Source organism: Hibiscus syriacus, unplaced genomic scaffold (assembly GCF_006381635.1).
Source record: "Hibiscus syriacus cultivar Baekdansim isolate YM2019G1 unplaced genomic scaffold, ASM638163v2 tig00002655_pilon, whole genome shotgun sequence".
NCBI lineage: Eukaryota > Viridiplantae > Streptophyta > Magnoliopsida > Malvales > Malvaceae > Hibiscus > Hibiscus syriacus.
This window is the reverse complement of record NW_024061938.1, coordinates 316,594-323,312: the sequence shown is the minus strand read 5'-3', so window position 1 is coordinate 323,312 and position 6,719 is coordinate 316,594. Positions and strand designations below refer to the sequence as shown.

The window sequence follows — 6,719 nt, the reverse complement described above, 5'->3', positions numbered from 1 at the left end:
AATTCAGCGACTCCTTGAATCCTCCAAAGAACCTTACAATGACCATCTTCTCGCATTTGAAGCTTCTTACTCTTATTCTAACCATGGTCCTCTTCAACATTAATGATTTGCGAGCTCATTTCCCTTCACATACCAAGCGCAAATATCCTTCTCGAGGTTGCTAACCACACTCTCACATATCATCATACATTATCCTTGAATGTCGACACTATCTCTTCTCGTCATTATCCTTTGCATTCTTATCTAATCGAGCAAACAATCTTTCTCTCGTCGAACATCCGTTACAGCTACCAGACAATCACACGTTTATCGCGTCTTCTCTTTCTATGTATATTAACTCTAACTCGTCTTGAAGATCAAAAAGTTATCCAATGTCCTTTGACTACGAACGTACCACCTCATCATTAATGACAACTACGACTACTAGTCCAAGTTTTGGTTCCACGAACATTGCTAAAACGTCGATGAGTTCAACGACATCACCATAAATACATAGTGACACTCTCGGTCTTGAAAGTTGTCTCCACGATATGGCATCCTTTCTGACACAACCTTTATTTCATTTCAAACCTGAAGAACACTAGGGTTCCCCTCAACTGCTCCACCATTCACTGCTCTACGAAGCGAACGCTCAAGCCGAACTTACACCATCTTATTTACAAACTCAGATTCCTTAATCGCCGACAATGTTAACTCTCTCAAAGGAAACACATTCGGAGACTCGAAATATATAAAGGTCCTCCAACACTAGACTTGACCTTATAAGTCGATGACTTAGGCTCAAAAGCCTCACCACACTTTCGCAGCGACTTTGATTCAAACATGAATGAGGAAAGACTCACAATCTCCTTACATAACCCCATCACTTGGGGTACACATTTCTCTTTCTGTTCTCACACTTTCACTTAACATCATTTCTCTAAGCCTTGCTGACATTCATTCACTTATAACACATTAAGGAATAGGTTCATCGCTTGAACCTTCCTTTCACACATTTAATCAAAGTTAACATAACAACTTACCAATTGACGTTAGATTCATTCAATTATAGCATGATAAGAAATAAGTTCATCATTCGAACATGCATTTCTCTTAATATTAAAGCTCTCATGCTTGGATGAAGAAAGGAGAATGAAGAAAGATGAAGAGAACGAGAATGATAAATTTTTGTACTCCCAAAACCCACATGAAAATCATCTAGAAATCCTCCCAAAGCAGACATGTTTTTTCCAATGGGGGAAATTGCACTCTAGTTCTCTCTCATTACATTTCAAGCTTAATTTTTTTAATTTCCAATGAGGTTAATTTCACCCATTTGAACTCAAATTTGAACCAATAGACCATCATACTGTACTAAATATATTAATAAATTCTCGGGTTAACACTAGGATGTTGACTCAAAATTTTGGGTAGTTACACTTTGGCTTGTCTATTTCAATACATCTTTTCAAGATGCATTGCCTTTGTGATGTAGCAGCTAGGAAACTCTATGGTTCATCAGCTAAATTCAACCAACCCCGCCCTCCTCCTCAATAAAATTTATCAACGAACAATCATCGTTATTAATAGTTTCTATTTAATAAAATTAACAAATATTATTATTTAAAAATTATTATATATGATATATAATTAGATTTTTAAATAAAATAAAATATAATAACTTATATTAATAGTTAATTGTTTCTATGGTTTGGACTTGGATTTCATTTCCCGAAAAAGATATGAAATTTTGAGAATTTTTTTATAATTTGGGATAAATATAAAGTGGTATATATTTAAGATTCAACCATTTGACAATGAATGCTTGTATTATTAGCATATGTGATGCTCAAACCTAAGATCTCAAAAAATAACAAGTTTCCTAACTACTGAGATTACTTGATTCGTACAAAATTTTGGGATTTAAATACCACACTTCTAGAATCCATTCTTTTCTCAAAATAATGCAACCCATATTAAATTACAGATTTTGTTTATCACGAGCATTTTAATATTTATATATAATAATAGTAAAATTTACACTTAATAAAAAGAATATAAAAGTTATCGAGTATTGATTATAAATAATATATTATATATTCGTAGATTCATAGAGTACAACGACGTACCTATCTATAAATAAAGCTAGACCTTTGTTGTGATATATATGAACGGATCGAAAGGAAGGATGAAGTAATTACTCCTCCGAAAATTTTTAATTTATGTTATATTTAGATGTATTTTTTGTATTTTTAAAAAAAATCAATACATAAATATTAATAATTTATTTTTTTTAAAATAAAATCTTAATATATTATATTTTCGAGCTGCTCACGAGCTTTTCGAGTTGAATATCGAGTAGCTCGTTTCGGCTCATTAAGAACTCAAGTCGAGCTCGAGTCGAGTCCATTCGATCTGAGTATTTATCGAGCCTTGATCGAGTTGACCTCGAGTAGCTCGCGACCTGTCTCGTCTCATTTACAGCCCTAGCTGAAACTCACAAATACCACTTTTTTGCTTCACTATTTTTATTGAAGTTATGGGGTTCGGCAGCTACAGTTCAGCTCCATCTTTAAGTTTTAATATGGAGTAGTGTGAATAATGGCTTTTATTTCAATTTTATATAATAGTAGTGGACAAATATGCTCCGAAGAGATGCTTAATGTAAGAGTTATATTACAGTCATAAGCAATATGATCTTATACCCAAATCAGAAGGAGATAAATCATTCATCAGTATAATTTCATTAATATTTTATTAACATTTAACACGAATGATATTTTATATTTGTTTTATTTCAAATTCTTCGTGTCATTTTATAACACTCTACTAAAGGGAACGAATATTTGTTCCCCTAATATATAAACAATAATAATATATGTGGTGTCCATCCAAATTTTTATAAAGTATCATCAACAATCACCATATGGCTACCGTCCTATGACTCTAAAAGTAAAAGGGTAATTTTTCTCCAAGATTTTTTTTTTTATTTTCCTTTCTCAACAGGTCGAGGCAGACTGCCGGTGATAAATCGGAGATAGGTGAAGATGATGTCAAGTCATCATGTCCCTTATGCCCTGGGCAACACAGGTGTTACACTAGATGGGATAAAGGGTCGCGATCGTGTAGGGTGAGCTAACTCCAAAAACCTGTCCTCAATTTGAATTGCAGATTGCAACTGTGTGCATGAAGTCGAAATCGCTAGTAATTGTCGGTTAGCTATACGATGGTGAATTTGTTTTCGGGCATCGTATACTCACAATGATCGATCATACTATGGTTATCCATAATGGAAAAGAGCATTTGTCTATTTATATAACGGATCGTGCTTAGAACCAATAGTTCATTATCTAATGAATTTTTTTATTCTAATATTCCATCCGAGAGTTATCAGTATTTATCAAATATGTTCTAGACCCCCAACATCCATATATGCTCTTACAATACTCCCAAGCACGAATCATACATCACCATAACTAACGATTCTCCATCTATATCAAAAGAGAGATATATCGACGACCACAAACCATCATCTCCTCTAATACATGAACACAAACGACGCCTACATTGACAATTAATCAAACCAATGGCAATAAAAAAATCAATAATAGTAACATAGTAAAGAAAAAAAAACAATTAATAACGACCTAACTTTATGTTTCGTAATATAATTCTAGGTTTAAACACATCATCAAATTGACTGCTAAGTTAATCAGATAGGCGACTTAATTGTTTTTGTCTTATAAATCCCCAACCTCACCAAATTATAGCATTAAATTGGGCATAATATAAGCTCAATTACTATATAGCTTATTAATCATTGTCGTTGATAATCTATTTATGTCTCCTAAAATTTTATAAGTTCGTCTCTTTTAAAAAATTTATAAATTCGTTTATCAACAAAAAATCGTGTGTTTGTCCCGTAGATAAGGTTAACTTAGTTGATAAAAATTCAAAAAAAAACTAGAATAATAATGAATGTTATTTAACTTTTTTATATAATGTAAAATTATTTGGCATAAGTTTAGTACTGATAGTCTACTCATTGCCAGCTATACTGTGATTGTCACTTACGCAAAATATATGATATTGTTAAAGAAAGTCTCTTTCTTAAAATTTAATTCTTCATTTACATAACTTGAACTACTTGAACCACCATATTCAGCTAACTCCATAGATGGTAGCACACTGCATTAATATTTCATCAAATGGAATAAACCCAAAAAAAAAAATCAAAACCCAAAGTTATATATATATATATATATATATATATATATGTATGTGTGTATGTTGAACTAGCGGTGCTACTGCCATATATCCTTTCATTGTCAACGGGGATAAGTGTACTTTGGTAGGGTATCTTAGAGCCATTTCAATGGACAATTCCTTCGCCTTCGTTATGTTTTTTGGTTTGTTGCTTACATTAGGACATGTAGTTCCTCAAGCTGAGTCAAGGGCGTTTTTCGTGTTCGGAGATTCACTAGTCGATAACGGTAATAACAACTATCTAGTAACCACAGCCCGAGCCGATTCATACCCCTATGGCATCAATTATCCGACTCATAGAGCTACCGGTCGATTTTCTAATGGCCTTAACATCCCAGATCTTATCAGCAAGTCAATTCATGTTTTTGTCTACGTAGAACTTTGTTCAACTTGCTTTGATATCAATGGAATATGCTAAATTGCTAATGTATGTATATATATGTGGTACTCAGGTGAGCAACTTGGCTCCGAGCCGACATTGCCGTACCTGAGCCCCGAGCTCACCGGACAAAAGCTTCTTGTTGGTGCCAACTTTGCTTCTGCTGGAATTGGAATTCTCAATGACACTGGGATTCAATTTGTAAGTCCAGTTTCTATTTAAGCTATGGGATATGATTCTATAAGTTATGAAAATATTTTCAAAGTACTGCAATCAATGACCTGTGTAGATCAATATAATCCGAATTTCCAAGCAACTGCAATACTTCGAGCAGTATCAGCAACGCGTGAGTGCACTTATTGGACCTGAACAAACTCAACGCCTAGTAAATGAAGCACTGGTTCTCATGACCGATTTCGTAAACAACTACTTCTTGGTCCCCTTCTCGGCACGATCTCGACAATTCGCCCTCCCATATTACGTCGTCTATTTAATCTCCGAGTACCGGAAAATTTTGCTGGTAAAACTTGCCATTACCTTTCATAGTGCAGATAGATTTATTGTGCACTAAACCTTTTGTTCTCCTTATACTAATTACGTTCAAAAGTGTCGAGACGTGTTCATATCAAGTTTAAATTTATTGAATCTAGAAAAATGAAAACGTATTATCACCAATGAATGGAGTAGGGACAAGATATAGTGCACGTGTACTATTAGCATAATTTGGGGACAAGCAGTATCCTCTGCTCCAGTCTTTATGGAGCCTATAGATAGAGAAAGCTAAATGTTCAATTTTTGTGAAGAATTAGGAATGAAGGCTTATATTTATTACTATGCATCAAAAGTTTGTTTTGGTAGGTGAAGCCAACATCATTTATGTGTTTATCTTCAGTTGCTATATTTAAAGCCAACACGCATTTCTATATATAGACATATATATATATATATATATATATATATATATGTCTATGTATATATCATACATAACTTTGTCATTAATATGTATGTGTATATTTTGGTTTGCAGAGGCTACATGAGCTGGGGGCAAGGAGAGTATTGGTGACAGGGACAGGACCACTGGGTTGTGTTCCAGCAGAACTAGCTCAGCACAGCAGAGCCGGTGAATGCGAGGTTGAGCTGCAACGCGCGGCGGCCTTGTTCAACCCACAGCTCTTTCAAATGCTAAACGGACTAAACGCTGAGCTCGGCTCCGATGTCTTCATTGCAGCAAATGCATATCAAATGCACATGGATTGGATCAGTAACCCTCGCGCATACGGTACACTTCGTTTTACTACACAATAGCTTACGTGCACCCAACATTTCATTTCGAACAAATAACGACTCATATATATGTTGGAGGCAGGTTTTATTACATCAACGGAATCGGACTCTGCACCACAGCGTCGAACCTGTGCCCGAACTGGGACATTTTCGTGTTCTGGGATCCGTTCCATCCATCGGAGAGAGCTAACAGGCTGATTGTACAACAGATCATGACTGCTTCCACCAAATGCATGAATCCGATGAACCTTAGCACCATCATGGCATTAGATTCTAAGGTCTATCAATAGTTTTGTGGCACTCAACTAAATTAATGATATTTTTCGTGAATCAAACCTCGGAATACAATTTCAAAAATGATTATTCTCCTTAATAATATATTTTCTGTGAATCAAACACCTCCTAAGATCTACATAGTATGCCTTGGGAGATTTTCTTAACTATATTAATGTCATATTAAATGACTAGTTATTAGTGTGATAAGCTTTAAATTATATGCAGTATTATTTGTTGTTTGAGTAAGCATCGCAAAATCTTATATATAAAAAAGGAAAACATTGATCTTAAAAAAAATTAAAAATCGATAAAGGGTAATATTATTTTTAATTTGTTCCGTTTTAATACCAAAATTTTATTTATTTTTCTAAAATCATATCTAACGTTTAGTTCAAGTTTTAATTTGGTATTATGCCGTTAAAAATTTAACAGAACTACTGACATGACATTTTTTATTTTTTTAATGATTTCGTGACAATACTTTATGAGAACACATCAATATCAGTGTTAAATTTTTAACGGCAGAGTATTAAAA

General features: G+C 34.0%; 1 pseudogene; it reads left to right on the top strand.

Annotated features, from left to right (window-relative positions):
• Window positions 1–4,318: 4,318 nt before the first annotated feature.
• LOC120148080 lies at window positions 4,319–6,385 on the top strand (annotated as a pseudogene).
• The last annotated feature ends 334 nt before the right edge of the window (window positions 6,386–6,719 follow it).